Raw genomic sequence first — 7879 nt, 5'->3', positions numbered from 1 at the left:
ATTTTAGTCAAGATATTAAAGATATTTTAAACAGAAAACAAAACAACTTAACAATTTTAATTTATTTTCAAGGATCATATGGCTCTGTAGATATAAATCACTTAAGAAATTGCAAACTTAGGGTGTCCATGATAAAGTGTTACACTGGGTCAGTGACTTGATTATTTGATTCATTGTCACAAATATGTAAATAGAGACAGATTCATCTGGGCTTCCCACATTGTTGTTTTCAGGAATACATTTTCCAATATTAATGTCGATGGTCTAACTAAAGAAATAGATCTTATGATAATCTCATCATTTGCAGATAATATGGTTGTCTAGAACAAAAAATCACAGTCCACAAATATTAATAAACTGAGCCAAAATCCCAACAGACTTTTTGACTCTACTTGGAGAACTCAAACTTGCTCAATTAAGGGAAACTTTACTAATAAAACACAATCCCAAGTTATTTCAAAATGAATAGTATATAAGTTAACTTTAACAGATGATGTTAAGAAATGTGATACTTCTCCAGACATTTTAAAAATCATTAGAAACGATAAATGATCTGGTCAGTGAGTGACTACATACAGTATTTTTTATAGATGGATCCTGTTTACCAAGCCATAGATGTAGTGGTGTTGTAGTACAATACCAGTATATTCCCTTTTACAGGGAATTATATTCAAACACTTGTTTGCCCCATTTTAACCGTGACAACGCTTTTTAGCTTTTTAAACATTCTGGTTATTGTATTGTGTTTGTGTTTAGTGAAAGATTTTAGATAAGGGCGCAAATAGCCATAGTAGCTGACGCGCCCTTTTTAAACGCCACTAACTAACTAACTAACTAACTTCAAACACTGACTAATTTTGATAGTGAAAATTTAGATACACTTTTAAGCTTACAAAATCTCCAGTATCGACTTCATAAATCTGAGAAGGCTGTCATACTATCAGATTCAAAATCAGATGTTCTTGCTGCAGTAATGGACGTAACAGCATGAAATCTCAATATTTTACAGTGTTTTAATATTTTAAGCAAAATGGTCGAATTACATCGACGACTGGTACTTCCGTGGATCCATGAACTTTATGGAGTGGGAGGTAATGAGGTAGCTGAAAGGTAGCAAAATTACTGTAAGGTTATCTATACCTGCATCTTACCACACTGTTAAAATAATAACAAGATCAGAACATGACAATGTGGTAACAAAAATCGGAATGATTCTAAAGCAAATGAAAAAATTGCAATAGGCCATCCGGCGTCTGCTCCACGATGGAGGAAAATCCTCAGAAGAAACCAACTAATCAGACCAAATGGGGGATCCAAACTACCCTCGAGTGCAGCTCTGAATTTGCAGGCCAACGAGTCTACTGACTAAGCTACATTGGTGGCTCCACTAAAAATATGAAGTACATGGCACTCAGATTATTAAATTGACAAACCTAAACAATTATTCATCAGTTAAGCTATAAAATATAATACATAGCAAGCAAGTTAATTCAATTTAAAAGTATAAACAATTCAATCAGTTGAAATATACAGAAACTGATAATAAATATCATGCAAATTACTTCACATTACAAGCATAAACAATTCATCACTTGTGGTATACAGCCTACTATTTAATTTACAGCACATACAATTCATCAGTTAAGCTATAGACCTACAGTCTACTACTCAATTTACAGCATATATAATTCATCAATTAAGCGAAACAAAAATATAGTACAATACATAGTAAAAATAATACACCTAATTTAATAACTGAACTTCTATGAAAATCTACAGTGGCAGTACTCATATTATCACAGGCCATGATTGTCTCAAATATTTACAAAGAACTGATATTTCAGAATCTCCCCATGCCATTTCTGAAATCTCAATGAAGATATGGATCATTGTCTTGACTGTTTAACTTTACACAGCTTTCAATCATCTGGTTAAATATTGGAGTGCAAGATAACAAATGACATCAACTGCTGAACACTTGGTATCAATCAACCAACAACTTCATTACATTAAAGGGGAAAAAAAACTGAAAGAATTAATTGTATATAGACACAACACATAAGACAAGGCAGCTTCAGAACAGTAATTGGCAAGGCTCTGTTGTTTTAGGATTCTTATGTAGATTCAATTTCACCTGAAAGAAAAAAGTAGCATCTATAAGTAGTAGTAGTAGTAGTAGTAGTAGTAGTAGTAAAGATAATTACTTACTTACTTACAAATGGCTTTTAAGGAACCCGAAGGTTCATTGCCGCCCTCACATAAGCCCGCCATCGGTCCCTATCCTGTGCAAGATTAAGCCAGTCTCTATCATCATACCCCACCTCCCTCAAATCCATTTTAATATTATCCTCCCATCTACGTCTCGGCCTTCCTAAAGGTCTTTTTCCCTCCGGTCTCCCAACTAACACTCTATATGCATTTCTGGATTCGCCCATACGTGCTACATGCCCTGCCCATCTCAAACGTCTGGATTTCAAGTTCCTAATTATGTCAGGTGAAGAATACAATGCGTGCAGTTCTGTGTTGTGTAACTTTCTCCATTCTCCTGTAACTTCATCCCGCTTAGCCCCAAATATTTTCCTAAGCACCTTATTCTCAAACACCCTTAACCTATGTTCCTCTCTCAGAGTGAGAGTCCAAGTTTCACAGCCATATAGAAGAACCGGTAATATAACTGTTTTATAAATTCTAACTTTCAGATTTTTGGACAGCAGACTGGATGACAAGAGCTTCTCAACCGAATAATAACACGCATTTCCCATATTTATTCTGCGTTTAATTTCCTCCCGAGTGTCATTTACATTTGTTACTGTTGCTCCAAGATATTTGAATTTTTCCACCTCTTCGAAGGATAAATCTCCAATATTTATATTTCCATTTCGTACAATATTCCCGTCACGAGACATAATCATATACTTTGTCTTTTCGGGATTTACTTCCAAACCGATCGCTTTACTTGCTTCAAGTAAAATTTCCGTGTTTTCCCTAACCGTTTGTGTATTTTCTCCTAACATATTCACGTCATCTGCATAGACAAGAAGCTGATGTAGCCCGTTCAATTCCAAACCCTGCCTGTTATCCTGAACTTTCCTAATGGCATATTCTAAAGCGAAGTTAAAAAGTAAAGGTGATAGTGCATCTCCCTGCTTTAGCCCGCAGTGGAAAATAAAACATAACATAACATAACATGACATGACATGAGATCCTCTTTGGTGAAAGGCTTTCCCACGTTTTTATTTAGTCACCAATTTTTATATTTTTGTACCCTGATTTAAAAAATTACTCTTGCCAAATTTACGTAAAATATAAATCAATATAACTTACCGAGTATAAATCCACCTTTCGTTCCGGCATCTAATCTTCCACCCTCATTTGTTGGTCTATGAATAACACCATTCATGTCACTGGAAACTTCACCTGGTTTATTTCATGAATAAGTGGGTGATCATACTTAAAAAAACAGAGAGAGAAAAGCAATTCACATTGACACTCTAAGAGACACAAAAATTTTAAAGACAGGAAAACCGTTCAAGAATTTTATAACTAACCTCTAGTTATAATATGAAACTATTAATTGCAAAACATGTTGTTCCCACCTGAATTCATTACTAGTAGCCTATATTAATTGCAATTTCATATTCCACATAAGTGTTAATCTATTTGTTAGTAAAAAATTCAATCACTCAATGTCTCACAATACATTGAAATTTACCATTCATAAAAATCCAAGTCTCATCCAAGAATACTACGGGTTTAGGGTTCTCACGCTCCACATTTCTTATATATTCTCTTAAAAACGAATAACATCACTTTCTCATACATGTGTATAAGGATCCCCTTTGCTCCATAGAAATTTCATCTCTTTCAAAATTTTTTTCACCGATGATAAGGATACTCTAAATAAATATGTTTCATAATCATCATTCATATGTTCCAGAACTTTTGCTGCTGTTAGTACTTCCCCTGTAACAGTAAATGAAAATTATGCCATATTTTTATACATAGGCCTATGACTAATATCAGAATTACATTGCATAAATCAACACAATAATTCCTGTAACTTCCCTACCTTTATGTAACTTGTCATAAATAAATCTCGCAATTGCATCTTCCGTAAAATCATCAGCATCAGTCACTGGATGTTTACGTAGTCTATGTTTTCCTAGTGTCACGAGTGGGGTCCCCTTGTGTGAATTGATCACTTTCGTGGCTGTAGTTAAGCCAAGCTGTAATAACAAACAATAACATAATACTTCTAAAAATTGTTATATCATAAAATTCATGCATAATACCAACATTTACAGCTATATGAATAGAAAATGATCAACATGTTAGGTTGGGTCTACGATAGGTTTAAGTAGGCTAATATTTAGGTAATTCTCCAGAAAAGCTACACCAAAGAAGGCATAATTTTATTTTGTTTAATTGATTTCTGTGATATTTACATAGTGATGAACACGTGGTTTTAGTGCACAGCCACAAATACTTTCAGCACAAAAATCCTTTGACACTTACCTGTATATTCTAATGCATTGTTGTAGTCCCTCCCTCAAACTTGTTACTAATTACCAATATAACATGCGAGAGGTCCAGGACGAAGAGAAATGGTTAGTTTCCCAGTAGTGCGTCCTCATCCTCTCGAGTGTTATATCTTAACAAGTACTTTGGGTGGGGTAGCTTTTCTGAAGAAACACCATATTTAATATTACTTAGACCAGTCATGAATAAATTATTCAGCCAGAGTCAACGTTCCTATGCTTTATAGAGTATGTTATATAGTTATTATATAAAACTGAATTATTTTTAAGCACCATAACAGGCCAACATTCATGTAATATTTGCTGCAATATCAAGTTAATAATTACAATATGACTTGTATTTTCTTCGGCCGATGTGGCATGTAAATTGTGATCTGAACGGTTAATTTAATACCAAAAGAGAAAACTGGAAATTTACTTTCGTGCTGTTTGATTACTTGTTCGTCTAATTTGTAAATGTATTTAAGCTATCACCTACTGCAGTATTACAGTATCTTAAATGTATTTAGTTTGGCAATATGAAAATCACTGACTTGATTAAACATTAGGCCTAACCTAAAAATTTGTTTTGTTTGACCACAATCATGAAATTATTAGTGCAAACTCCTAAAACTGAATACCACTTTGAAATGTATGCTTAAGAATACTTACTCCTAATAATTGTCCTATTCTGGTTGTAATTGCTGTCTCCGTTAGCATAATTCCTTCTTCATTACCTTCTTTCTTCAACTCATTATACACGTGAACTACAGATTTCTGAAGCGTACTCTGAATGCCACACATTTTCTTCCTTGGAGGAGTCACTGCAACACTATTTCATTTTTTTGACATAGTAATAAAAATCTAAACACGAAAGAAATTCATTAAAATTTGAAATAATATTTCTATCCATTACCCACGTGCATTATCACGCCCAAGTATATTATATTCATTCGTACTTATCTGACTATTCTTGAATTATAACCACAACGCAACACATAACATAACTATAATGTATTAATATTAATACTAATATTAATTAATTATTAATAAGTTCGAATTTCACTATCTTCCAGTAACCGGCTGAGAAATCTAGTACAATTTTAATTTCATGGAACTCCAGTACCGGCAAATATTGTCGATATTTGCCTCAGCTGCCAACATACCGGTTACAAAATCACTACCATTTATAGTATTTGTCAGTATCGAAATTCGAAACGAAGTTGGCAAAAGAAAATTCAACCTTCAAACTAGAAAATCACCATAATCCACTAGCATTTGTAGTAATGGGGGAAAAATGGTTAGGTTTCACCCTTAGGGTATCAAGTTACCTGGTCTTCCCTATAGCTCAGGACAATCCGAAGCGAGGGCAGTAACCGCACAAGGAATGTCTGACACAGCGAGTTCAGGAATAATGGAAGCAGACACGGATGACGTCATTGAAAGGAGAGATGCGTGGTCGCAAATAAGTCCATCGTCACCATGCAAGCAACAATTACTGAAGACTGCTGACAACAGCGGAAGGGATAAGATGACGAGTCAGCTAACGGCGGGAAGAGTAGGTCATAGAAAACAGGTCAAGAAGGTAGTTAAGGAGAAACAAGCAAGGAGTCCGGAGCAGGCAAGGAGGGGGAAGTGAAGAAGATTTGGGTAGTTCATCTACTTGTGAGGGGAAGAAAGGAAATAAGGAACCGCAGAACTACAGTCTACGAAGTTGGTGCTTAAGGTGGGGGGGAGTGATAAAAGAGTGGCAAAAGACATAGCAACAATTAAGTGAGTAGCTATTCAAGGAGTAAGAGTAACTATCAAAATAATCGGAGGGAAAATGTATGAACCAATAAGTGAATTAGTGTCCAGAGAAACAATAGATGATAAAGGAAGTGACTAGAGAAAATTAGAAGTGTTTGTTAATAGTAATTGGTAGTGAAATGTTGCTGTTGTACCACATCTGACACCAATATTTTATTGTGTCACTTACCACGACAAGGGCGGATGGCTTTTCTTTGAGATAATCGCGAGTTATAGTCTACTATCAAAACAACACAACAAATTAGACACTGCGTTATACTTCCTAACTCTCTGATAATTTATAAACTGTACTTGCTTATGGATAGGAGGGATTCCTACTTAGAATGTGATCACAGGCTTTCGAAATAATCACAAGTGTAGAAATTCACTATTACTAAGTTTATTAATAAGATATCAATTTATTACAGATAGAATATTGAATATTCAAATTGAACGATTTAGGAAGTATCAAAATTGCTTTTAATTTTAAAGTACCAAAATGAACTACGTAGTTAAATATAAAGTACAAGAATTGAACTGATGACTTTACTTACAGTTGATTGCAGGGCGAACCCTGGTGCTGTTCGCAGATGATGCCATTTTCTGAACTTCTTCCTGGACGTCGGGAAGTTACGACCGCTACTGCATAACCGCTGTCTTGACCAATAACTAATGACCGCGATTTGGACGTTTCATGTCCATTTATAAGTTCTGGAACCGCGTCCTTTGTGACGTGACAGAGTGACACTATTTTACCCGCGAATCTTCTAAAAAGACGGTATTGCATTCACTAAACACCACGCTTCTGATTCTCAACCATTATTTCAGATCGGCGTTTCCGGTCGTCACTTAGAACAATACAGATTTAAGGAACTCTCACGATTGAATCTCTGTTTCTGATTTACCGGTAACCAATAGAAATTGAGACTTCGGAATGATTCGCCAATTAAATGTCTCACGAGAGACGTTGCATAATCTATGTATCTTTCGTTATATGTCAGCTGTTGCTAAGACTGACTTCGTGCTAAAAAATGTAAGCGTACGCATTTCTGGTCTTGTTCAAGGACTGGACTCTGCTACTGCTGGCATCGGTAAACTGTACGGTAATCTGTCGAAACAGGAAGCGATCTCTGTCGTATGTCAAAGTATGTCTTCAACTGAATATTTTAATAAGTACGATTTCATTACTTTCAAATAAAGTGAAAATATATTGCTTATGGTCATAACAAAGTTATGATTGCTTATCATAATCCTTGGGCACAACATTACTAATATTGGAGTGTCGACTAAGTTAGCGTACAATCAGAGAAATAATTGAAATGTTAGGAAGAGAGCAAATATTTCAATGTAAGTTTACAAATGAATGTTGAGTTGACTTACAAAAATAGTGCCAAACGGAAAATTTATCGGGGTGAAAGTGAACAAATAAACATGTGATTCAGTGTCTAATGGAGAAATAGGAGATAAGAGTGATGACAAGTGAGGAGAGGTAGAAGTGATTGTAAATTAGAGATGAAAGTGAATGATTATGATTAAGTAGTGTTAGTAAAAGTTAGTTCAAAATTAGGGAAATT

At 34.9% G+C, this 7879-nt stretch overlaps 1 long non-coding RNA gene across 2 annotated transcripts; it reads right to left on the bottom strand.

Annotated features, from left to right (window-relative positions):
* Positions 1-3213: 3213 nt before the first annotated feature.
* LOC138704249 (uncharacterized) lies at positions 3214-5683 on the bottom strand. Of its 2 annotated transcripts, XR_011333289.1 has the most exons (5): positions 5477-5681; positions 5190-5349; positions 4070-4226; positions 3713-3963; positions 3216-3450 (listed from the first exon to the last, which is right to left on the bottom strand). It is a non-coding gene; the product is annotated as an uncharacterized lncRNA (long non-coding RNA). The 2 variants fall into 2 exon arrangements; XR_011333288.1 differs by having other exon boundaries at positions 3214-3450; positions 5190-5683.
* Positions 5684-7879: the final 2196 nt, after the last annotated feature.

The sequence above is a fragment of the Periplaneta americana genome, chromosome 1 (assembly GCF_040183065.1).
Source record: "Periplaneta americana isolate PAMFEO1 chromosome 1, P.americana_PAMFEO1_priV1, whole genome shotgun sequence".
Classification (NCBI taxonomy): domain Eukaryota; kingdom Metazoa; phylum Arthropoda; class Insecta; order Blattodea; family Blattidae; genus Periplaneta; species Periplaneta americana.
Note: the sequence above shows the minus strand (reverse complement) of the source record. Positions and strands in the feature narration are given on the sequence as shown.